This window comes from Neofelis nebulosa, chromosome 15 (assembly GCF_028018385.1).
Source record: "Neofelis nebulosa isolate mNeoNeb1 chromosome 15, mNeoNeb1.pri, whole genome shotgun sequence".
NCBI lineage: Eukaryota > Metazoa > Chordata > Mammalia > Carnivora > Felidae > Neofelis > Neofelis nebulosa.
Window position 1 is genome coordinate 6,021,342 of NC_080796.1, and position 22,554 is coordinate 6,043,895.

General features: G+C 44.4%; 1 long non-coding RNA gene across 1 annotated transcript in view; it reads left to right on the forward strand.

Moving 5' to 3' along the window:
* The window catches only part of LOC131495982 (uncharacterized), a 32,853-nt gene extending 10,531 nt beyond the window's left edge, over nucleotides 1-22,322 (forward strand). Inside the window, exons 2-3 of the long non-coding RNA XR_009254237.1 lie at nucleotides 7,052-7,213; nucleotides 21,856-22,322. This is a non-coding gene — a long non-coding RNA (uncharacterized LOC131495982). The remainder of the gene's footprint in view (nucleotides 1-7,051; nucleotides 7,214-21,855) is intronic.
* Nucleotides 22,323-22,554: the final 232 nt, after the last annotated feature.

The following is a 22,554-nucleotide window of genomic DNA, read 5'->3' on the forward strand; positions in this document are numbered from 1 at the left end:
TTGAAAGAGATCCTTAGGGGAGGGAAGTACAGTTGAAAAAGTTTCTTTGGGGGCTCCTGGGTGTCTCAGTTGGTTAAGCGTCTGACTCTTGGTTTTCGTTCAGGTCATGATCTCATGGTTCGTGAGTTCGAGCCCTGCATCAGACTCCATGCTGTCAGTGCAGAGCCTGTTTGGGATTCTCTCTCTCCCTCTCCCTCTCTCTCTGTCTCTCTTTCTTTTTTTCTCTCTCTCTTCCCCCTTCCCTCTCCCTCTCTCTCTCCCTCCCTCTCTCCCTCTCTCTCTGGCCGTCCCCTGCTCATACCCTCCCTCTCTCTCCAAATAAATGAATAAACTTGAAAAAAGTTTCTTTTTAGCAACCTCTAACTGCTTTTTTAAAAAACGACGCAATTAAATGAACATTAATTTTTTAATGACGGATGTTCTGTAGTTTGATCATAAGGTTGAACAGTTTTGTATTTTCAGGCCCCAGTGTTTCAGCTTGTGTGGTGTCCGGTGTCAAAGTCCTAGGGTAGTTAGGTGTTGTAGTCTCTAGTGGCACCTGATTTTCAGTGAGATGCGCTGGTAATTCTCGCCCTAAAGAGCCGGAGTGGTCTGTGGACCATCGTGTTTGCTCCAGAGCCGCTGGCGGGCACTGTCCTGCTGTCCCCTCCTCTCCCTGCTCCGTCGTCCCCTCCCTTGTGGCGCATCCCCTCTCACAGGCGCCGCACGTGTCAGCGTCACCCCGTTGCTCTAATTGTGTCCCTTAACCTCTCCCCCAGACCTCCGTTTCCCTCGTAACCGGCAGCTCATCTGTAATTGTTTGATGATGTTAATTCAGAGGAAAGTGTGGAATGACTGACCGGTCTACTTATTATATGCAATTGTATAAACCGTGTGTTTTAAACTGGAATTTGTAGAGCCAAACAAAAACCTGTCAATCCAAAGTGTTAGTAAGTGGTTTAATACGTAGAGACGGCTTCTTTACCTTGTTTCTTCAGACTTCCTTTTTTTGGATTCCCAGTTGCTCAGAGAACGCACTTCTTCCCCGGAGGGGTGGAGGAGAGGAGACAGAATCATGGGGGGAGACAGACCTTTTCCAACTTGACGGATCGGTGGAGTTGCTCCTTGACTTTCTTCTGCAGGTGCTTCCTCTGTAATCTCACTACAGCTCGTTTTGCAGGTTCCTGTCTTCACCTTGCCCTGCGGTGGGTTCTCCTGCTTTCCATGTTATCAACTCACACCCTCTCCCATGAAGCTTAGGCTCTCACTTTGCTTTTTAGAACCATGCTGCTGAGTTCTGTTGACACAATTAACTTTTTCCATCAAGGAGTGAAGGTCACCACTAAATGCGTTCCTCTTGTTGAGAATGTCTCTACTAATACTGGCTTCTATTTATTGATCGTATACTGTATGCCAGGCACTGTCCCAGCCGTTTACTGTACATTGTATTCGGGCCTCACGACAACCTTATTTATGGTAGATACTTATATTTCCTTTGTATAGGTGAGGAAACCAAAGTTTGGAGAGATTAAATAATTTGTTTAAGTTTGTAACACTTGAAAACGGTGAAGCGAATTCTAAAGCCTGTCTGCTTTGGATTGTACAGTTTTCCTCTATGTTTTCAAAGCGCCTTAAATTCCGGGTCTACCCTAAAGCACTTTCTATGAGAGCGTGAACAGCATGTTGGTTCTAGACCTCTTTTTAATATTCACGCACTCGTAGTAGTGTTTAGGACCCACGTGTTCCGCTTTAAACCTCCCTGAAATGCAGTCAGTGTATTATGGACAAGGGTGGTGCTGTTATTATCGTAGCTTCTAGCACAAAGTAGTAAGTGCTTACAAAATATTTGCTGCATGGGTGAAAACAGTGACAGACCGAGAGGTGGCATTAGTGTGGGGGGCTATTCACAGAAGAATTCATTTCCTTTGGAATGTGAAGCAGGAACTTTTCTCCCATTACAGCATGCCGCAGGGCAGGGCGGGAATCCAGGCTTTGATTAACATCACCCAAGCTCTCTTTTGTTGTGTAGCTTTACAACCACAAGTTACTGCCAGCTGAAAAGGATGATGGGGAGTGATGATGAATGCATTTCCATTTGCTGCAAAGAAAATTTTAGACAGTTTCACTCATTTTAAACCGAGATAAAAAGGCCGCTTTGAAACGAAGAGTAAATTAATGGTTACCAAGTAAGTGGTTATCAGATTCCTGCTCCAGATGTCACCTCAGGTGGTGCTGCCCGTGGTCATCGGTCATCGCTGCCAGGTCACAATTCCGTCTCAGATAGTTTCTGCCCTGGGGGTGGGGAGTGATGGGAGAATGCCAGGGTTCTTAAGGGTCTTTTCTTTCCATCCCCGAGTTGTAGGTTTTAGATCTAGGTGTTACTTTCCCTGAGACTGCTTAGGGTTTCTTAGGCCATCAAGGTCAAATGCAAACCAGACTTTTGGAATTATCTGCCATGGGTCCTCATGCCCCTGGCACGTATTACACAAACGAACGAAACTGTTTTGAGTAGGCTCGCATCTCCGATTCCCACCCCCAGCTGCTAAGGCTGTGAGGGGGGCATATTGAATTGTGGTTGCAGAGTAATTGGTGGTTCTTGATTATTTTTGACTTTATTAAGTTTTTTTTTAAATTTTATATAACGTTTATTTATTTTTGAGACAGAGAGAGACAGAGCATGAATGTGGGAAGGTCAGAGAGAGAGGGAGACACAGAATCTGAAACAGGCTCCAGGCTCTGAGCTGTCAGCACACAGCCCGACGCGGGGCTTGAACTCGCGGACCGCGAGATCTGGACCTGAGCCGAAGTCAGACGCCCAACCGACTGAGCCACCCAGGCGCCCCAGACTTTATTACCGTTTTTTATGGTTGCCTCTCAAGATCACTGCGGCAAGTATATTACAGAAAAATTTCATTAGTCCCTTAATACTGTAACCTGATTGTTAGTAATAAGATCTCTGGGCTCAGGTGAGCAGGTCATTGGTCACTGGTATGCTTTAATAATTATTAATGATTTCATTTGTGGCTGTTTGGTATTGGATGTGGTTGTGTTGGCTGAATGCTGTATGATGGGCATTAGGATTACCTGCTCCTATCAGGGAGCGAGTAACTGAAATGTAATTTCTTTAATTAACAACTGCGCAGCGTGCTTTTCGATGCTTCTAGTAGTGCCGTAGTGTAAAATAAGAGAAACGGGATTCCGTGGCTAGCTATTAAATGAGCTAGAATCATTAAGTGTTTACTATATGCCGGTTCTCGTGCTCAGGACTTTGTGTCTGTTCTTTCGAATTTAACCCTTCTGCAGGCCTGTTAAGGGCTATCATGCCAGCCTCACAGTTAGGGACACTGAGGTCTGTGGAAGGGACGTAGACTGCCCGTGTGGCACAGTAACTGCACCTGGGATTTGGACCTGGGCACCCCGACCTCAGGGCCGTAGCCCTTGGCTGCTGTGCTGCGCATCAAGCCCGGAGGCCTTGCTGTGTGTGGAATACCGCTCTCTTGAGGGTTTCACTCCTCAGGTCCACCACGTACGTCATTTCCTGTTGGAGCGTGTGTATACATGCAGGGTTTTCCATTTCTGTTCTAATGAAACTTTCATCTTTAGTTTCAGTGGTTGCCAGTTGGTTTCTTGCAAAACATTTTCGGCTTTTAGCATTTAAAAAGATTTTTTTGTAATCTTTATTTATTTTTGAGAGAGTGAAAGAGAGACAGTGAGAACAGGGGAGGAACAGAGAGAGGGGGAGACACAGAATCGGAAGCAGGCTCCAGGCTGAGCTGTTGGCACAGAGCCCGACGCGGGGCTCGAACCCACGAACCGTGAGATCATGACCCGAGCCGAAGTTGGACGCTTAACCGACGGAGCCACCCAGGTGCCCCCAGCTTTTACCATTTTTATTCAGATGAGAGGATTGGGTCACCTTGCTGACTGCCACGTGTGCTTCAAAGTCGGGGGTAGTCAGACCTTTATACTGGTAGAAACAAAAACCTTAAAGCATGCATACTTTATTTTGGGTCATGTTATAATTTGGGGGGCAGAATTGCCTTGAAGTTTATCTTAGACAGTTATGGAAATTAATTTCTGTTCTTTAAAATGTACAGACGGGGAAGTTCTGGAAGCATCCTGTGAAGAAGAGAAAAAATCCACTCAGAATTTAAAATTGGCCATGGAGGGGGCGCCTGGGTGGCACCTGGGTGGCTCAGTCAGTTGAGTGTCCAGCTTCGGCTCAGGTCATGATCTCAGGGTTCACAGGCTCGAGCCCCTCATCGGGCTCTGTGCTGACAGCCTGGAGCCTGGAGCCTGCTTCCGATTCTATGTGTCTCTCTCTCTCTCTGCCCCTCCCCTGCTCGTGTTCTGTTTCTCTCTCAAAAATAAACGTTAAAAAATTAAAAAATAAATAAAATTGGCCATGGACAGTTTAAAAAGGGGGTGTGGAAAGAGCAGGGATAATCCATATGTGGGCTGTTGAACTCAAGGAGTCTCACGTTATTTTGTCCTAGAGTCAACCTTTATAACACTGTTATTGGGAAATACTTGATTTACTTATCTTTTTCTGAACACTCTGATTTTTGGAGCACAGTTTCTAAATTCACAAAATAATCTTTATACAACAAGGTGTTATTGTATTTTGGGATTATATGCTCATTCTGAAGTTTAACAAATTTTAACTAGCTGAAATGAGTTTTATATCTTTGAGGTGATAAAATTAAAAAATTTTTTTTCTTTTTTTAAATTCCAGAAAGGTGGGGGTTGGACAGGTCGGTAGGTACCTAAGAAAGCAGCTACTGGGTTTTCTTTATCATATACGAAGTGTTAGCCTTGCATTTTGCTACGAAAGGGGCATTTGCTTCTGCTTGAACTTCACCTTTCTTGCGAAAACCTATACATGTAAGCACACTTTTGGAACAGTAAACAGCTTGAGCTACTGTATATGCTATAGTTTTATTTGGAATCTTTTTAGCTGAATAAGGAAGGAATATAGTTGACTGTACCAGCTGTGGTATTCGTGATAAAAATGATCTGATCTAGCCGCCTGCAACAGTGACCTGCTTGGTGGTGAACACACTCGAGGGTCATGAAAAGCAGGAAGGGAACCGGCTTGGGGCCGGGTGTCAGGTACTCCAGTGTTAACTCAGATCCTGGGCTAGAAGCTTTGTATTATTATCTCTTTTTAAAGATGAAGAAACTGGAATTTGAGAAGCGGATGGCTTGTGTTTGTGGAGAGAACTGCCAGGTGCAGAGCTAGGGTTCCACCCTGGGCCCCCCACCTGGGGCTCTGACTCCGAGGCCTGGATGCTCTGTCCTGTCCTGTGCTGTCTTCTCTCTTCGTTCCACTTTCACGCTTTGACCTCCGCTGGAAGGTTTTCTTTCCGTTTCTTTTCTTTTACTGGTTATCCTAAGGAAGTTAAGGACAGTAGGATCAGCCTCTTTCTGATACACACTGCTTTTTTATTGGCATTACAGTTCTGGGACTTGATCTTTTAACCCCAGAAAATGACGTAGTGTTTAGATTTACCCATATGCATTTATCTTTTTTTTCTTTTTTTTTCCTTCTGACCACTCCTTCGTGTGTATCAACAGTAAGATGAATTGTTTTTTTTTGTTTTGTTTTTTTTTTAATTTTTTTTTTTTTCAACATTTTTTATTTATTTTTGGGACAGAGAGAGACAGAGCATGAACGGGGGAGGGGCAGAGAGAGAGGGAGACACAGAATCGGAAACAGGCTCCAGGCTCCGAGCCATCGGCCCAGAGCCTGACGCGGGGCTCGAACTCACGGACCGCGAGATCGTGACCTGGCTGAAGTCGGACGCTTAACCGACTGCGCCACCCAGGCGCCCCAAGATGAATTGTTTTTTAACGCATCTCCCCTTTAGGGCTTTATGTGGGAGGGTTTCTGCTCTGCACCTGGCATACACCCACCGGTTTGCCTCCTGTGACCTTTTCCTCTAGCTTCTCCTCTCCCCTCTTCAAGTTCTGTGCGGATGCGCATAGGACATGCTGGTTTCAGAACTAACTCACCTCTAGGTTTGTGCTTTCTTTTTTTTTTTTTTTTTTTTTCCAACGTTTTTTATTTATTTTTGGGACAGAGAGAGACAGAGCATGACCGGGGGAGGGGCAGAGAGAGAGGGAGACACAGAATCGGAAACAGGCTCCAGGCTCCGAGCCATCAGCCCAGAGCCTGACGCGGGGCTCGAACTCACGGACCGCGAGATCGTGACCTGGCTGAAGTCGGACGCTTAACCGACTGCGCCACCCAGGCGCCCCTAGGTTTGTGCTTTCTTAACCATTTCTGCCTTGGAACATTTCTCTTGCTTTATAGCTAGCTCTGCCCTACGTTTTAAAAAGAATTTTGAAATCTGTAAGACAGCATCTCTGGGCGCTCTCCAGCCATCAGGTTTATACTGCCAGAACTAGAAGTCCGCCTTGTCATTGTGCTTGTCTGGAGTGTTTTGCACCGAACCTGGGGGTGGGGGAGGACTTGCATACCCATTCTTACTAACTAGCAAAACTCTTTCATTGAGAATCATAGGAAATAACTTGTGAGCCAGCCACGCACCCTGGAAATGACTGGTTTGAAGGAGAATGATGGGGTTTAGGACGCGCTTCCCCAAAGTATGGCACCTTGGCATGTTGGATATTTTAAGCTGAAGGAATTTGAGGAATGGCAGGTGCAGGCAGGACTTTCTGACCTTCCCCCGAAACGGGTCATAGACCCTCACACGAGGGGTGCCCTCCCTGTGCCCAGAGGAGAGGAGTACCCTTCTGTCTGAGGGTGAGGGATGCCAAGGGGAATTGAATGAACAGTCTTTGCTAAGATTCCCCCGTTTACTATTCCTAGCTTTTATCTTCCTTTATCTTATCGTGTTTTTCCGTGATTGTTTTCGTCATACCCAGTATGAAAAGTTAGGTTTAACCATTTCTTTGGTCTTAATTTCCTTACAAAGGCTCCTCTGTCACATAAAACTTACGTTTAAAACAAATAATATGCCTTTCTTTGTTAATCTGTCTTTTGTCACAGAGACCCAGCCAAAAATTTAGAAGAGTAGAGAGAAAAGATATTTTTCCTCCCTTGCAGTTTCTGGTGACCATGAGGAGCTGGCTGGGACCCTGCTCACTCCAGAGTCTGCAGACGGGATCTTGGGAGAACTGGCCAAAGTCCATGAAAGGCCGGAATTCTTGCCGCGGCCAGCTGTCTCACATCTTCGTGTAGTGCCTGGTCTACGCCAGAGAGAAAACGGTAAGCGCTTATCTTTGTCCCTTCTGTTCCAAATTCAGACTAGCAGGGGGGGAAACGGTTGTAGAAACTAGATGTTTGAATTGTGACTCTTGTGGATTTGATTTTGGGCAGCCATTTGTTGACCTTTTCCCTCCAGGGACTCCCCCACACTCTTGCTGTCCTGGTCCTCCTCTGTGTCTCATCTCTCGCCCTGAAAGCTTGGCGTGGCTTTCCACCACGGGGCGTGCAGGTTATACACTTGTGTGTGTAGGGCTCAGTTGTCAGGCTGGGGTCCCCAGGAGCGTGGCTGGACACAACTGTGAGTTGCACCCCATTTGTGGCTAATCCCACCCCCCCGCCCCCCAAACTGGTGCCACCTGTCAGACGTGTTGTCAGAGTCTCTTCTTGGCTGTTTCTGGCTCTGGATGGTGGGAGGATTCCTCTGCACCCTCGTTGGGAAGCTGGTTGTGTCCATGTCTGAGCCGTAAAAGGCTCATTGGTTTTAAGTCATAAAAGGCTTATTATCAGTTTGGAATCACTTGAAACAGGTGCAGCTTTGGTTTAAAAAAAAAAGTCGGGGTGGGGGCAGTTCATGACTGTCAGGGGTATTTATTGTCTGTCCTGTCTGAAACCTGGTAAGATATTTTAAAGGAGATCTTTAAAAAAAATACATGGTCAGAAGTTGCCCTCCTTGGAAGCTGATTTTTTTTTTCTTTTTAAGTCGGCCCTTCTCTCTGATCCTGCTCCTCCCGTGGGAGCTTCTAACCCTTCTCCAGCTCCTGCCCACTGTGTGTCACCAGCTCCCTCTATGTCCCTTTGCGTCGGCGCGGTTTTGCCGAGGATAATTTGGAATGTCATTGGCTTCTTTAGGACACTTAGAATGGCAAACTGCTCCTCTGAGACATCTGTCTGCCTGTGGCTTCTCCTCCTCTGTCTTCCTCTTGCTCCCTTGATCCTCCATTCAGTCCCCTGGGTCCCTCAACAGGTAACCACCCCCCCCCCCAGCCCCTATCTCACCCATCCTTCTGTCCATGCTGCCAGACCTCTTTCCACTCCAGCTCCACAGACGCTTGAACTTCAGACTTCCTAGCATTATCAGGCTGAGAAGAAAAAAGGCCAGTTGGAAACTGATGTAATATTTTATCTGCTCAGATGCGCAGTGGAGACTGCGCTAAACGTCTCTTCAGTCACTTGTGTAAAATGCAGCTTACAGCCCTCATAAGATTACGAGTCAGGGCAAACAAAACTCCTCTAAGCCTTCTCCAAAAATATTAGTCAAAGCATTAGCCCTCATCGTGAGGAGGTAACCCCCAATTTACCCTCTTTGTCACAAACACAATTCAGATAAAAATATAAAATGGATAAAAACCAGTGAGTTTGTTTTATTATGTTTTACGGACACATCGCTAAAATTTTATTTTTTTAAATTTTAGAGAGAGTGTGTGTGAGCAGGGGAGAGGGGCAGAGGGAGAGAGAGAGAGAGAATCTTTTTTTTTTTTTTTTTTCAATGAAATTTTTTTTTAATTTATTTTTGAGACAGAGAGAGACAGAGCATGAGCAGGGGAGGGGCAGAGAGAGAGGGAGACACAGAATCAGAAACAGGCTCCAGGCTCTGAGCTGTCAGCACAGAGCCCAACGCAGGGCTCAAACTCATGAACCGTGAGATCATGACCTGAGCTGAAGTCGGACGTTCAGCTAACTGAGCCACCCAGGCGCCCCGGGAGAGAGAGAGAATCTTAAGCAGGCCCCAGGCTGAGCCGATGCAGGGCTCTATCCCATGACCCTGGGATCATGACCTGAGCCGAAATCAAGAGTCAGATGCTTACCTGACTGAGCCACCCAGGTACCCCACCGCTAAAATTCTAGAGTGGAAGCTGTGAAATCTTTGTGTTTGTATGCATCTGTAGGTTATGTGTATGTGATATTTTTCTATCTTGGGAAAGTATTACCAGGTTCATTTATACAATCCCTTAAAGGAGGTCTTTCAAGTTGGCTTGGAGATAAATGAGCACCTACATAAATTCAAGTATTGCTACAGCTCTGCTACAACTCTAAGGAATATAGAAACGGACCCAAGCCTTTTATTTTAAAGTTCACATGATCTGGGTTAACCTCTGGTAAATAAAGCTAGCTTTAGGATTGTTAATAAAATCAAAACAGATGAATCTTTAAGGTTGTCAGCCTTAAATATAATGCAGCCATACAGTTTTTTCCTACCTGGGTTTACTGGTCACATGAGCTTATGTTATCTCTACTAAATGCATAAGATTATGAAAATATAAATCCAACTTAAGAACAAAAAGTACAATCAAAATAAATTGATATATGTCAAGGACAACAGTAAAATAAAATAAAAAAAAAAAGAAAGAAAGAAAGACGGGAGACATCAAGTATTTTTCATGCCTGCCTGATTTGTCCACAAGAAAAATCATTTAAAATGATGGATAGTTTTATTTAATATCTCACAAAATTTTCATGATTAATTCAGGCATACTTGTTAAGAACAAGTGAATTAATGTAAGAGGGGTAAAAGTTTATGAGCTTTTTAAAAACAATCTTGTTGTATAATATGTGTACTTTTTAAAAAAAATTTTTTTAATGTTTATTTTTGAGAGAGAGAGAGGCAGAGCACAAGTGGGGAAGGGGCAGAGAGAGAGGAAGACACAGAATCCGAAGCAGGCTCCAGGCTCTGAGCTGTCAGCACAGAGCCTGACGCGGAGCTTGAACTCAGGGGCCGGGAGATCATGACCTGAGCAAAAGTCAGATGCTTAACCGACTGAGCCACCCAGGCTCCCCTGTCCACTTAAAAAGAGTTTCCAAAAATTTTTTGATAACTTGAAACATTAAAGCTATACTAAGTTAAATGATGGATATTCACTGAATATCTAGACCATTTCCAAATAAGATAAAGCACTGGAATACTAACTGCAGAACATAAATGTATGTGCTTTTTGCTTCTTAAATTTTATAGAGAGACGAGATATTTATGTCCGTCTATTTAGCAAACATGTCCTTTGTCACATCCAAAAGTTGTACTCAGAGGAAGCGTATGCCTCTAGAAACTGAAGTAATGAATTCATCGATTTGCTAGTTTACTACAGGATGTTAGCATGTGGCAGACAGCTTATAATTGCCTGCTTCCTAGTTTTCACTGAAAATTAGGGTTACTGAGGGTTAAACATTCTTATAGATTGTGTAAATGAAACTACTAGAAATAATAAAGACGAAGAAAAGTATGCAAACTATGCAAGGAAAATGTGTTTATGATAAGAAAAAGTATATAAGGTGTAAAGGATATATTTTTGTTAGGAGAGAAAGTAATTTGTCCTAATATAGGATATGGCTGGCTGTTCTAGAATAGAAAAATGAAAAGAGTAGGTAGATGAAAAATGAAAACTAGGTAGATGCATTTTTTAAAAGTTTGTAGAAGTGTTGAGGAAAAGGCATTTTATTGTGTTGTCAAGCTGCCAAGATTGAATAGCTTTATTTGTAAAGTAAAAGAAAAGATGAACCTTAATATCAGAAGTATACTGATGTAAGACTAGAATGATGAATTTTCTTGGCTTATTGGTGTGCTTTCATTAAGAAATTGTAAAAAGATTTTCTCTTTATGTTTTAAGTAATTTTCCTGGGGAACCAAAATTTTGTTATCAGAATGATTTCCTGGGCTTCATGTTGTGCTTATCAGGTCTTTGGTTACTTAAGAAAACCAAATCTTCTCAATATTAAAACAGCTAAGGGTTTTTTCACAACTGTGTTACCTTCTGTATCTGCCTTTGGGAACTTTTTGTCATTTTGGTTAAATAGATAATTAAGTATTAGAATGATCTATGGTGCTATTTGATCAAGCATTCAAATCTGTTGACGGTTTTGACCAGTTTTCCAAAATCCAATTCTAAATAAAGTCTTGGTGACTTAAACTGACTTGAGCTTTTAAAGAAAGTCCCTGGGAAATCTCAAAGGATTTGTTTCTCACTTTGTAAAAGAGAGAGATGTTAAACTAATTGGGCTTATTTGCTGTATTAAACTGTGTTGCAAGTATTGTCAAATCAAGTGACGATACGCTTTCTTTAGGTTATAATGTATGGATATGTGCTATTAATATAAATATTTCCGAATTGTACGAAGTTCATGGAAATTCATGAGTACTTTTGATGTTTATGAGGTGTTCCGCATCAGGTTATCAGTCATACTTCTGGTTATTATGTCACTGAAGTACAGTGCCTTGTCAGTTACGTCGGAATGACCTCATCAGACCTTTAACCAGGGCCATTTTACGGTCTTGTGTCGTGTACAGACTGGTGGTGGTGGTGTTTAACTCCTGATCCTTGTCTGAAAGTGTTTACAATCAGCTACAGGCCACAGTGCCCAGTGATGCCCTCCCATGAATGACTTTGAGACCATGCCAGTGGTCTGAGTAATTTTCCAAACTGATGAAGTTTGCGGGTTCCTAAAACTGCTGATCAAAGATCAACCAGAAAAAGCATTAATTACATGAGACTGAACTGCTGAGGAGAGTTATAATTTTTTTGACAACTTTTTGTTTGAAACGTTGCTCATTCTTTAATATTTGGTTTTTCTCTTAAACTGTCTGTTACTTACAGCAGTTTGGTAAAGTATACTTTTGTGAACGGAGATGAAACAATGACTTTTTCTCCCTCCCTGGTCCTTCCAGAACCCCGAGACTCTTACTGCCTTTTTACTTTCATGGCAATATCGTTATTTCCATAGGTCCTACAAGAATCTCTTTTCCTTGTAATAGGATGTCATTGAAAGCTTTGGTTATATTACCGATGTTGACTCGACTGTCATATTTGAGAATGATGTATACAATTAGATATGACCAGACGGTTTTAAGGAACTAAGATGGTCTTTATGGAGCGGTGGTAATGAAACTCTCTTGGGGGAAAGACTGGCCTGGTATCTGGCTTGCAGGTTTCCCAGCCTTATAAGTGAGTAAGGAATGGTCGCTTCCTGGGAGGCCCAGGAACCTTAAAATATTTTGGGACCCTTAGGAAGAGAGGAATTCAGCCAAATCTGTAGGCAAAATATAGTGGCAGTTTCCTGGCTTGGCTTCCCAGCCATGAGAAACTTTGGAAGCTGAGAGTCCTTAAAAGTTGCAGCAAAGCAAACTTAAAAATTTCAGTCACTTTGACCACAGAACACAAATATTGTAGCTGCACTTGTGTAAATAATCAGGCCACTTATTGAGGCTAGGCTTATTTTGCAAACAAATACTTTCTTATCTTTGATAGAAATGGGAGTGACTAAAGAGAGAAAAATAGTATTTCAGGAGCTAACTGTAGTCGATTGAGTTGAAGGTTTTCATTAGGAAATTGTAAACTTTCTTAAAGTATCTATCTATAGAGTGGGCTGGATCCTGAGTTCTTCTGGTTTTCTCAGTACCTGGCTATAAGACTCCAAATTAACATTTCTAATTTTTTCCCTACCCTTTCGCTTTGGGACCATTCAGATCTAAAACTGTCCTTTTCTTGAACCCTGCAAGCTGAGGCTAGCTGACCTGATGTGACCCAGCAGGTCATGTGTGAGCTCCCTTCCTGCCTGTAGCTGTGTGGGCCACTCGGGAAGTTCATGGGGTCACCTGATGGCCTCACACAGACGTTCGAACTGCAAAGCCGGAGAATCTGTTGCAATGTCGCCCCTGTCCTCACTCCACCGTCTGAAAGATGCTTTGAGCCGGGCAGGTAGAATCTTACCTGACTGCCTTCTGGACTCAAAAACTGAGTTTATAGTTTGTTCTAACCATCTTTGTTTTCCTCCTGCTTCTAGGGAAACGTCCCTTCTTTTTTTTTTAATTTTATTTTATTTTTTAACGTTTTATTTATTTTTGAGACAGGGAGAGACAGAGCATGAACAGGGGAGGGTCAGAGAGAGGGAGACACAGAATCTGAAACAGGCTCCGGGCTCTGAGCTGTCAGCACAGAGCCCGAGGCGGGGCTCGAACTCACGGACCGCGAGATCATGACCTGAGCCGAAGTCGGCCGCTTAACCGACTGAGCCACCCAGGCGCCCCGGGAAACATCCCTTCTTAAATGCCTGATTGTTTACACCATACAGAGACCTAATTGGGGGCGGGGGGGTGGGTACCTGCTCACACCTGCACTACCACCTCCTGAAACGAGACGCTGTTCACTGGGTCACTAGGTTAGAGGACAGTCAACCAGCTCGGTGTGTGGACTGTGAAACCTGCTGGGAAAGTTTCACACGGGAGAATGACAGGGTTCAGGACATGCTACCCCAGAACATGGCCCCTTGGCACGTTGAATTTTATAAACTGAAGGAATTCGAGAAATGGCACGTGCAGGGAGGACTTTTTGACCTTCCCTGAAGTGGGTCTAGACCCTCAAATGGGAGGTGCCCTCCCTGTGCCGGAGGAAAGGAGTACCCTTCTCTCCAAAGAGGAGGGACACCGAGAAGACTGTTTCCCCATTTACCCCTCTCAGCTCACATTCTTTTTTGTCCTATTACATTTTTTTTCATTTTCTCTTTACTTTTGATCAAACTTAGTATAAAAATTTAGTATAACTATTTCTTTGGTCTTCGTTTCCTTATGAAGCTTCCTGTATCACATAAAGTTTGTATGAAGTAAATTTGCATGCTTTCTTTCGTGAATTTGTCTTTTCTTATAGAGACCCGTCTGAGAACTTAGAAAGGTAGAAGGGAAATGGATTTTCTCCCCTATAAGAACCACCAGATGACTTCCAAAAAAACTTTTGAATACTCCCCTTTCTGGAGGCTTTTTTTTTTTTATCTTTTAAAATGTTTTATTTATTCTTGAGAGAGAGAGACAGAGCATGAGCGAGGGAGGGACAGAGAAAGAGAGGGACACAGAATCCGAAGCAGACTCCAGGCTCTGAGCTGTCAACACAGAGCCCGACATGGGGCTCGAACTCACGAGCCATGAGATCATGACCTGAGCCGAAGTCAGATGCTCAGCCAGCTGAGCCACGCAGGTGCCCCCCCCCCCCTTTTTTAATTTATTTATTGTTTATTTTACATCCAAGTTAGTTAGCATATGGTGCAACAATGATTTCAGGAGTAGATTCCTTAGTGCCCCTCCCCCCTCCCACAACCCCTCCAGCAAGCCTCAGTTTGTTCTCCATATTTATGAGCCTCTTCTGTTTTGTCCCTGTACCTGTTTTTATATTATTTTTGTTTCCCTTCCCTTATGTTCACCTGTTTTGTCTCGTAAAGTCCTCATGTGAGTGAAGTCATATTATTTTTGTCTTTCTCTGACTAATTTCACTTAGCATAATACCCTCCAGTTCCATCCACGTAGTTGCAAATGGCAAGATTTCGTTCTTTTTGATTGCCGAGTAATACTCCATTGTATGTATGTACCATATTTTCTTTATCCATTCATCTGTTGATGGACATTTGGGCTCTTTCCATACTTTGGCTGTTGTTGATAGTGCTGCTATAAACATTGGGGTGCATGTGTCCCTGTATCCCTTGGATAAATACCTAGTAGTGCAGTTGCTGGGTCATAGGGTAGTTCTATTTTTAATTTTTTGTGGAACCTCCATACTGTTTTCCAGAGTGGCTACCCCAGTTTGCATTCTGTCTGGAGGCTCACTTTGACTATACTTTTGAGGAAGAAAGAAAAGTCTGAAAACAGATTTCTTTTTAACATTTATTTATTTTGAAGGGGGGAGGGGCAGAGAGAGAGGAGAGAGAGGGAGTCCTAAGCAGGCCCCACACTGTCAGCGTGGAGCCCGACACGGGGCTCAATCCCATGAGATCATGAGATCATGAGATCATGAGCTGAGCTGAAACCAAGAATCGGGTGTTGAACTGAGGGAGCCACCCAGGCGACCCCAAAAGGATGAATATTAAGTAAGTCCTTCTGGACTGTCTACCTTTTTGTTGAGGGACATTTCACGGACTCTAGTCCTGGGTTAACAGTATTTAATAGTGGGGCGTCCCCCCCACTAGGCTGTGGGACCATTTTTCTACATTTGCAAACTGTGAGCAGGGCCCGGGGGGAGGGGGAGGATTGGCCCGAGGAGGGGTTGGAGGACAGGCTCAGGCCGGGGCCTTGCCGGGCCTTGTTCTGGAGAGCTGATGCCCCTTTCGCTGCTCCCTGCTTTCCTCGGGTGGACACGGCTCTGCCACGACCCACACTACGGTATGAAGCATGGAATTCACTTCACATGCCCCAGGTGGGCTCTGAATCCACCTGACGGCATCCAGATTCATGTTTCCTCCGTGACCGTGGGTGCGGTGGAAGTGGAGCCGGACGACGTGGGCCTGACTCTTGGCCTGTCCTCTGATTTGTGGCTCTGTGAGCAAGTAGTTCTCAATCTTTCTCTTTAGTGAAGGGATTCCTCCTGCCGGTGGCTGTCGCGGCGAGGCCCGAAGGCGAGGCCGAGGGAGCCACAGAGCTGTGTGTGGCAGGCGCGAGGCTCGGAGGCGGGCGGGCGGCGGTGTGCCGCGGTACCCTTAACGCCGGTCCTGAGCGGGACCTTTTGTTACGCGCGCTTATCTCCTTTTGTTCATTGCGGAGTTTAAGAACTTGTAGTCATTTTCTTGCTGTTCAACCCTTGTCCTCAGAAGTTGGGGTATTTCTTCTCCATCTGAGAAAAGACTGTGAACAAAGCATGGCACCCGACCCTGTAGCGGGATGGATAGGCTAACTCTCGGGGGCTCATCGCTGCAGGAAGAGGCCGGAGGCTCGCTCTGGGCTCTCTGAGTTCTCTATCTGCCTCCAATGAAAAGGAATGAGGTAATAGATGGGAATCTGGAGGACGTAGATGCGGAAACGAGGCATGTGGGGGTAGCAGTTGGGCAAACAGGAATGCAGACTTGGCGGTTGAATGGCGAATTCAGAAAAGAGTTTGGTCTGGGTCCGAGGAAAGATAACGTAGACGTGATGGCGTGCATGGGCCTCTCCGTTGAGACGTCTTGTCAGAGCCAGGTAGCGTACCCCTAACGTGTCCTGCGGGCCGCCTGCTTTCCAGATGCTACGCTGTTTGTGTCGCGTACGTAAGTCCACATTCATATACGCAGAGATGGTAGTTAGGACTTTATGGTTGAAGATAATGCCCATATCCTTCTCTTTAATAAGCAAAATATATCCTTCAGGTTCGTTTTTCTGAAAGTATTTGACTCTTCTCTTGGTAAGATTACATATGAGTTACTGATACTGGGCAAGTTACTCAATTCCTCCCCCTCCCCCCCTCCTTTTTTTTTTTTTTTATTCATTTTGGGAGAGAGAGCATAAGCAGGGGAGGGACAGAGAGATGGAGAGAGAGAATCCCAAGCAGGCTCTGTGCTGTCAACGCAAAGCCTGATGCAGGGTTCGAACTCATAAAGTGTGAGCTCATGACCCAAGCTGAAATCAAGAGTCAGACGCTCCCTGACTGAGCCACCCAGGTGCCCCCGAGTTACTCAACTTCTGGTGAATGTTCACTGTATTTTTACCAGCGGCAAAAATAAAATGTTGCGGGGTTGTTGAGATGAAAAATCATATGTTAAAAGTACTGGGTACTGGGGCGCCTGGGTGGCTCAGTCGGTTGAGCGTCGTCCAACATCAGCTCAGGTTATGATCTCATCGTCCATGGGTTTGAGCCCCGCGTCGAGCTCTGTGCTAACAGCTCGGAGGCTGCTTCCCTGCTTCCCTGTCTCTCTCTCTCTCTCTCTCTCTGTCCCTCCTCCACTCATGCTCTGTCTCTGTCTCTCAAAAATTAATAAACATTAAAAAAAATAAAAAAAAGTACTGGGTACAGTGGCAGCATTAACAGGAACCAGTTAATGGTGGGTATTAATTTTTATCTAGGTAAAAGTGTTCATGTGTAACTATTTGTGTGTCATTGAGAATAAGTTCCTTTGATATGAGCATTCCACATTCCAATCTTGTGGGTTTCAGTGTTTGTTTTTAGACTAAATATCTGTCATGCTCTTTCATAGATAGATTTCTGAGAGTGCAGACACTGCATTCTGCTGGGTTGTACACCCGTTGTCAGAAGCAGCTTCACTGAACAAAAGGTGATTTCAGATTTGAAAGGGTCACTTATTCTTTAATTTTACTTGGGTTATATTTGGATCCTTGACCAAGGTAATGAATAATCTTCTCAAACCAAGTTGGAGTCATCAGGACCATGAGATACACCGGTCGTGGTGTAGTCTCCCTGTACTGGAGTCATCGTCTCCTCCCTCCATCATTGGTGATACAACTGAAGGGAGCTTTCCAGCTCTGATCACCATTACTGCGCTCAATGAAATGGACGGTGGGAATAAGTTGTTGCCTTGCAAACATTTAAAAACCTGTTCTGTACTTCAAAAATCTGTTTCATTTTCAGTAAATGTACTGAAGTGGTAATGTCTGAGCAGACTTTCAGATCCACTTGGGACCAGAACTTTGTTCTCATGTGGAAGGAAAAATTTCTTAAACCATTTAACACATGGGGATGACTAATTACAACAAGACAAAGCTTGCCTTCTCTGGAAGATGGAACAGCATAGTGGAAAGAGCCCAGGGATGGAACCCAGTGTACGACCTCTACTTGCCCTTGTTTTCACTAACTGGCTGGAGGACCTTAAAAGCCACACTTGTGATTTCTGAGTTTTTGTTATTATTAGTGTAAAATGAGGGATTCGGAATTAGATACTGAGAGTGCCTTCCATACCTAGATAGATGTGGATAGATGTTTATTACAGGGATTGCCTCACGCGGTTATACAGGTTGACAAGTCCCACAAGCTGCCGTCTGTAAACCGTAACCAGGGCCGTTGATAGTGTCCTCAAGTCTAAGTCTGAAGGCCTGGGGATCCGGGAGGATGTTGATGGTTAAGTCCTCATAGGAGTCCAGAGGCCTGGGGACCGGGAGCGCCAGCGCCTGAAGGCAGACAGATGGATGACCTAGGTCAAACACAGGGTGAATTCACCCTTCCTCTGCCTTTCTGTTCTGTTCAGGCTCTCAAAGGATTGGATAATGCCCACCCACATCGGCAAAAAGAAAACAGAAAAGACCACAGTCTTGTTTTACTCAGTTTACCAATTCAAATGCTCTTCCAGAAATGCCGTCACTGACATGCCCAGAAATAAGGTTTTACCAGCTGTCTGGACATCTCTTAGTCCCCTGAACCTGACACATAAAATTAGCCATCACAAGTCCACCCCTTGTCAACTTGGCACTTGTACGCATCTCCTCAGAGATATTTGGTGTTGCTGTATTTGTGCATATTAATACATGTGGGCAAAGAATTTCGCTTCATATGGACATTTGCTTAATGTATGTACATAGACATGTAAACACAATTATAACAAGGTCAGGAAATACTCATGACCATTGCAGACTTATTTCTGTGCTTGGTCACGTGGTCATAGCTGATATTTATACCCTTCTTCTATTGCCCATTCTCTGTACCCTTCAGCAAGCGGCTCAGCTCGTTGTGGTTCTTTACCTAATGGAGTGGCCCAAACCTTCATTCCTGAAGGATCTGGAACGTTCGTAGTGCCACCTGGATTGCGTTGTAGTTTTCCATTGATCTTAGTTACGGCACTACTAAGGGATAGCCTAGGGGATGTCCTGTATGCCAGACATGCTTTTACCTCCACTGTGGGTAGTAGTCCCTTTTCTCCTAGAGTGTGTGGATCAGTCACCCCAGCCAACACCACAGCTCCCTTCCTTGCCCAAAGGAAAGGGACCCAGAGTGGCCAAGTGGCAGTCTTAATTCCCAGTTCAACAGAACCGTGTCTACGGGTGCATGGTATTTCTCCCTTTAGAACTAGGGCCTCTAGGTCAGCAGAGCATAAAGTCATGAGAACAGGAAACAAAATGTATGCTAGTAAGTCCGTAGGGGTAATAGTGGTATTGTGTCCATTTCTACCTGTGGATTCCTGGACCCCCGCACCCATGAATCCTGGTATCAGGGAAGGGATCCCGATTATTGGATGCTGATTCAGAATGTGGACAGTCTTCTGGTGACCCTTGTCAGCACCCTGCACGGTGTTGCCAGTACCTAGCTGGCCCTGTAACCAAGTCTTCAAAACGCCATTCCACTGTTGTAGCGGAAAGCTAGCGCCTTCAGGATGGTATGGAACTTGGGAAGACCTGTGAATTCCAAGAACGTGGGCCCATTGGTGGCATTTCTTTTGCCATGGCGTGGGTTCCTTGATCAAAAGCAATGCTGTGTGGAATACCATGACAATGGATAAGGTATTTTATAAGTCCACAGATGGTAGTTTTGGCAGAAGCATTGTGTTTAAAGAGGGCAAGTCAGTATCCAGGGTGTTTATCCCAGGAGGGCGTGGATTTGTAAACTGGCTTCAGTCCGGGAATCGACTGGGGGACTGTGGCTCTGTTTGTTTGTTAGTTTTTCAAAGATAACCACTGTTTATATAGGGGAAAAAAGAATTGTGTGTATGGGTACACAGAGACATGTAAAATTGATTCTGCTTTATTTCCTGCTTTTCTTATTTAATATGTTGGAAAAATTTTTTCTGTGCTGAGTCAAAGGGTGCTATTTATTCTCCAACATCCACTTTCCATTCTCCCTTTACTAATAGAATCCTCCTTTTTTTTTTTTAAGTGATTGTCAGTAATTTTTACTTTCTATTTTTATTTTTGGTGAAAAAACTCCTTTACTGTTTTTTTTTTTTTTTTTTTTTTTTAATTTAAATCCAAGTTAGTTAACATGGTGTAATGATGGTTTCAGGAATAGAATTTAGTGATTCATCACTTACATACAACACCCAGTGCTCATCCCAAGTGTCCTCCTTAATGCCCATCCCCCGTTTAGTCCTTCCCACCCCACCAGCAACCCTCAGTTTGTTCTCTGTATCTAAGAGTCTCTTACAGTTTGTCCCCCTCCCTGTTATTATCTTATTTTTGCTTCCCTTCCCCTATGTTCATCTGTCTTGTGTCTTAAATTCCACATGTGAGTGAAGTCATAGGATATTTGTCTTTCTGACTGACTTCACTTAGCACAACATACTCCAGTTCCATCCACGTTGTTGAAAATAGCAAGATTTCATTCTGTTTGATCGACCATGGCTCTGTTTTCGTGTTTTGACTTAGACTTTTGTTCACTCGACCTAGATCTTTTTGGCTTAAACAGATCAGGTCGAGTTGTATGTGTTTCACTTCTAGCACCCCATAGTTAAGTGGCCAGTGCCCTAGGTCTGTGTGGATCTTGCTGTTCTGATGGCCGTTCTGGCTGCTGTCCGTTGTGGTCACTACACCAACCACACCCTCCCCCCTTGTCTCTGGCTGCTGAGTGAGAGCTACCACTGGCAGCTGCCTCTCTGGGATCCAATTGCTTCCATTGCATTTAGGTTTTCCAGTTGAGGTGGTTGTGGTTCCAAGTGCAAGGAAGGTCTGGCCAATGGAGGAGAGCAATTAATGGAGCTCTTCAAGGATGCTGGGGCCCTCCCTCACGAATTGATTTCTCCAAGTATTGGTGAAAATTATGCCTTCTGGATCCACCCACACTGCGTGAGCTATCTTAAATGACATTCCCACTCTAACATTCCTGTCTCCTTAAGCCTTTGAATCCCTTCCTTTGCATTAAACCAAGGGAGGTTGGGCATTTTCCGTCTGCTCACAGCAGGTTATCTTTTGATCCACCTTTCAGGTCAACCAGCCCTTGGAGCCTTTCTGACTCCCTGAGCTGCAACATTAAAAGCAGAATTTCTTTGTGAGCCCATATCAATAAATTCAGCCTGATCCAACCCTCTGTTGCTTAAATTTCCATTTTCATACATGTTCCCTGGATTTCTGTTTGTATAAATGAGAAAACCCAAGTAGTTGTTTTAAAATGTAGCACACTTCCTCTTGAGTCATACTTTGTACCTCACCCTCAGGGATCTGTTGGGACTGGAGTCTAGTTATAGGTGGTGATGGTGAGCCCTGAGGAGAATCAGCATTGTCTTGCATGACAGCTGCCTCTGGGGATTAGGTAATGAGTTAATCTCCTCACACGGAGGTGGGAAGGTCCACACTGCTGTGGGTGGGGAAGCCACTACTTCCGGACACCCAAGACTGTTTGGTTAGATCCAATCCAGTTGTGCTGTATTTCGCAAGAAATTTTAAAGTATATATTCATTCCTCTTGTCACTTAGCATGATTTAGTAGAATTAGGAACTAGAGACAGAATATACAGTTGAACCCTAGCTTAATAATTATTAGCCTTGGGGCCTTTGGCAGATAGCTCTCTCAATTCCCTCGTTTAAAGCGTAGCTATGATAACCCCTACCCGTGACCATGATTGCAAAGTGTACCTTAGTAGCCGTTGTTCTCCCCTTTGAGAATAGACTTCTCAGTCCAGTGTTAGCTAGCCCACGGGCACCCGGCTCTAGCTGCCTTCCCCTGCGAGTGGCACCTGGATAGGGCCCTGTGACTAGGTTTGGGGCATTGGGATTTGAAAGGCAGAATTCTGGGCAACTTTTGGGTTCTCTTAAGGACATATTTGCCCTGGATGCCCTCATTTCCTGTTTCTCTTTGGCTGGGAAATGACAAGAATTGAAGCAGCAGTCTTGGATCCAGCGACAGATACGACAGAGGAAGACAACGGAACCGGCTGTCTGCCCCAGGCTCCTTGGAGCAGAGCTGCTCACTCCTTCGCTTTTGAACCGTTACATGAGAGAGAAAGAAACCTGTCTTATTTAATCCCCTGCATTTCTACATGTCTTTGTTACAGGTCCTTGCATTCCGCCTGGTGGCCTAAACAAAACACCACCTTAAAGAGTCGTAGCGTACCTACTGAATGTCAGAAAATATTTGCAAATCATATATGTGATAAGGGACTAATATCCAAATATATAAAGAACTTCTGCAACCCAATGGCAAAAAGCAGTGTGATTGGAAAATGGGCAGAGGGGCTGAAAAGACATTTTTCCAAAGAAGACATCATCCAGATGGCCCACAGGTGCTTGAAAAGATGCTCAACGTCACTCATCATCAGGGATGCAAATCAAAACCACAGTGAGGTACCACCTCACACCTGTTAGCATGGCCGTCCTCCAGAAGACAAGCGGTAAGTTGGTGAGGATGTGGAGGAAAGGGAACCCTCATGCACTGTTGGTGGGACTGTAGGTTTTTTCATGTTTCTACACGTAAGTGTTACTTTTTTTTAAATGTATTATTGGGGGGGCTGTAAATTTGTGCTGCCACTGTGGAAAACAGTAAGGAAGTTCCTCAAAAAATTGAAAATAGAGCTACTGTACAATCCAGCAATTCCACTTCTGGGTATTCATCTGAAGAAAATGAAAGCACTAATCCAAAAGGTGTCTGTACCCCCATGGTCATCGCAGCGTTATTTATAGTGGCCAAGATGTAGAAGCAACCTAAGTGTCCATCGATGGAGAAGTAAAGAAAATACGATTCTGTGTGCGTGTGT